Raw genomic sequence first — 4,499 nt, forward strand, 5'->3', positions numbered from 1 at the left:
GGACATGGGGGCATCGAGGAGATGTGGGGACATCAGGGGGGCAGGGGACACTGGGACATGGGGACACCAGGGAGATATGGGGACATGGGGACATATGGGGACATCAGGGGGACAGGGGACACTGGGACGTGGGGACACCAGGGTGATATGGGGACAACAGGGACATATGGGGACATCAGGGGGACAGGGGACACTGGGACATGGGGACACCAGGGAGATATGGGGACATGAGGGGCATATGGGGACATCAGGGGGACAGGGGACACTGGGACATGGGGACACCAGGGAGATATGGGGACATGGGGACATATGGGGACATCAGGGGGACAGGGGACACTGGGACATGGGGACACCAAGGTGATATGGGGACATGGGGACATATGGGGACATCAGGGGGACAGGGGACACTGGGACATGGGGACACCAGGGAGATATGGGGACATGGGGACATATGGGGACATCAGGGGGACAGGGGACACTGGGACATGGGGACACCAGGGAGATATGGGGACATGGGGACATATGGGGACATCAGGGGGACAGGGGACACTGGGACGTGGGGACACCAGGGTGATATGGGGACATGGGGACATATGGGGACATCAGGGGGACAGGGGACACCAGGGTGATATGGGGACATGGGGACATATGGGGACATCAGGGGGACAGGGGACGCTGGGACATGGGGACGCCAGGGAGATATGGGGACATGGGGACATATGGGGACATCAGGGGGACAGGGGACACTGGGACATGGGGACACCAGGGAGATATGGGGACATGGGGACATATGGGGACATCAGGGGGACAGGGGACACTGGGACATGGGGACACCAGGGTGATATGGGGACATGGGGACATATGGGGACATCAGGGGGACAGGGGACATTGGGACTTGGGGACACCAGGGAGATATGGGGACATGGGGACATATGGGGACATCAGGGGGACAGGGGACACTGGGACGTGGGGACACCAGGGAGATATGGGGACATGGGGACATATGGGGACATCAGGGGGACAGGGGACACTGGGACATGGGGACACCAGGGTGATATGGGGACATGGGGACATATGGGGACATCAGGGGGACAGGGGACACTGGGACATGGGGACACCAGGGTGATATGGGGACAACAGGGACATATGGGGACATCAGGGGGACAGGGGACACTGGGACATGGGGACACCAGGGAGATATGGGGACATGGGGACATATGGGGACATCAGGGGGACAGGGGACACTGGGACGTGGGGACACCAGGGTGATATGGGGACATGGGGACATATGGGGACATCAGGGGGACAGGGGACACCAGGGTGATATGGGGACATGGGGACATATGGGGACATCAGGGGGACAGGGGACGCTGGGACATGGGGACGCCAGGGAGATATGGGGACATGGGGACATATGGGGACATCAGGGGGACAGGGGACACTGGGACATGGGGACACCAGGGAGATATGGGGACATGGGGACATATGGGGACATCAGGGGGACAGGGGACACTGGGACATGGGGACACCAGGGAGATATGGGGACATGGGGACATATGGGGACATCAGGGGGACAGGGAACACTGGGACATGGGGACACCAGGGAGATATGGGGACATGGGGACATATGGGGACATCAGGGGGACAGGGGACAATGGGACATGGGGACAACAGGGAGATATGGGGACATGGGGACATATGGGGACATCAGGGGGACAGGGGACGCTGGGACGTGGGGACACCAGGGTGATATGGGGACATGGGGACATATGGGGACATCAGGGGGACAGGGGACACTGGGACATGGGGACACCAAGGTGATATGGGGACAACAGGGACATATGGGGACATCAGGGGGACAGGGGACACTGGGACATGGGGACACCAGGGAGATATGGGGACATGGGGACATATGGGGACATCAGGAGGACAGGGGACACTGGGACATGGGGACACCAGGGAGATATGGGGACAACAGGGACATATGGGGACATCAGTGGGACAGGGGACACTGGGACATGGGGACACCAGAGAGATATGGGGACATGTGGGGACATCAGGGGGACAGGGGACACTGGGACATGGGGACACCAGGGTGATATGGGGACAACAGGGACATATGGGGACATCAGGAGGACAGGGGACACTGGGACATGGGGACACCAGGGTGATATGGGGACATGGGGACATATGGGGACATCAGGGGGACAGGGGACACTGGGACATGGGGACACCAGGGTGATATGGGGACATGGGGACATATGGGGACATCAGGATGACAGGGGACACTGGGACATGGGGACACCAGGGAGATATGGGGACATAGGGACATATGGGGACATCAGGGGGATACAGGGACACCTATGGGACATGGGAACGCCGGGGGGACACGGGGACACTGTAGGGACACTACAGGGACAGCAGGGAGGCGTGGGGACACCAGAGGGACGTGGGGACATCATAGGGTATGGGGACACCAGAGGAACTTGGGGTCACCTGGAGAACGTGGAGCACTGAGAGGGACATTGTGGGGACACGGGGACACCACGAGGACACCGTGGGGACGGGAGGAGTGCGGGGGGACTTGGGGACACCGTGAGGATGTGGGGATATTGGGGACGTGGGGGAGGTGGGGACGCAGGGACGGAGGGACAAGCAGACATGGGGACACGGAGATGGGGGGACATGGGGACACGGGGATGGGGGGACATGGGGACAAGGGGATGGGGGGACATGGGGACACGGAGGTGGGGGGACATGGGGACATGGGGATGGGGGGACATGGGGACAGGAGATGGGGGGGACATGGGGACACGGGGATGGGGGGACATGGGGACACGGGGATGAGGGGACATGGGGACACGGAGATGGGGGGACATGGGGACAAGGGGATGGGGGGGACATGGGGACACGGGGATGAGGGGGACATGGGGACACGGAGATGGGGGGACATGGGGACATGGGGATGGGGGGGCATGGGGACACGGAGATGGGGGGACATGGGGACAAGGGGATGGGGGGACATGGGGACACGGAGATGGGGGGGACATGGGGACAAGGGGATGGGGGGACATGGGGATACGGAGATGGGGGGACATGGGGACATGGAGATGGGGGGACATGGGGACACGGAGATGGGAGGACATGGGGACAAGGGGATGCAGTGGCTTGGTGACATGGGGGTATGGGGACAAGGGATGTGGGGACAGGAGGACACAGGGACATGGGGATGCAGTGATGTGGGGACGTGGGGATTGGGGACAAGGGGACGTGGGGATGTAGGAATGGAAGGGACATGAGAACAAAGGTGACATGGGGACATGGGGACGTGGGGACGTGAGAACAAAGGTGACATGGGGACAGAGGGGATGGGGGATGTGGGGATGTGAGAACAAAGGTGACATGGGGACAGAGGGGATGGGGGACGTGGGGACGTGAGAACAAAGGTGACATGGGGACAGAGGGGATGGGGGATGTGGGGATGTGGGAACAAAGGTGACATGGGGACAGAGGGGATGGGGGATGTGGGGATGTGAGAACAAAGGTGACATGGGGACAGAGGGGATGGGGGATGTGGGGATGTGGGAACAAAGGTGACATGGGGACAGAGGGGATGGGGGATGTGGGGATGTGAGAACAAAGGTGACATGGGGACAGAGGGGATGGGGGATGTGGGGATGTGGGAACAAAGGTGACATGGGGACAGAGGGGATGGGGGACGTGGGGACGTGGGAACAAAGGTGACATGGGGACAGAGGGGATGGGGGACGTGGGGACGTGGGAACAAAGGTGACATGGGGACAGAGGGGATGGGGGACGTGGGGACGTGGGAACAAAGGTGACATGGGGACAGAGGGGATGGGGGACGTGGGGACGTGGGAACAAAGGTGACATGGGGACAGAGGGGATGGGGGACGTGGGGACATGAGAACAAAGGTGACATGGGGACATGGGGACGTGGGGACGTGAGAACAAAGGTGACATGGGGACAGAGGGGATGGGGGATGTGGGGATGTGAGAACAAAGGTGACATGGGGACAGAGGGGACATGGGGACGCAGTGATAGAAGGACACTGGACATGGGGACTGAGGGCTATGGGGGGACGTGGGGACACAGGGAACATGGGGACATGAGAACACAGGGGACACGGAGACATGAAGGCAAAGGGGATGCGGGGGACAGCGTCACACAGGCATGGGGACATGGGGACAGGGGGGGACACGGGGACATGAGGGATGTGGGGGGGATGTGGGGACACAGCGATAGGGGGGACATGGGGCTGCAGTGACAGAAGGACACAGGACATGGGGACATGGGGACAGAGGGGGCACAGTGACATGGGGACACGGCCATAGGAGGGACGTGAGAACAAGGGTGACATGGGGACAGAGGGGATGGGGGACGTGGGGATGTGAGAACAAAGGTGACATGGGGACAGAGGGGATGGGGGACGTGGGGATGTGAGAACAAAGGTGACATGGGGACAGAGGGGATGTGG

The sequence above is a fragment of the Tympanuchus pallidicinctus genome, unplaced genomic scaffold, assembly GCF_026119805.1.
Source record: "Tympanuchus pallidicinctus isolate F22 unplaced genomic scaffold, pur_lepc_1.0 scaffold96, whole genome shotgun sequence".
NCBI classification, from domain to species: domain Eukaryota; kingdom Metazoa; phylum Chordata; class Aves; order Galliformes; family Phasianidae; genus Tympanuchus; species Tympanuchus pallidicinctus.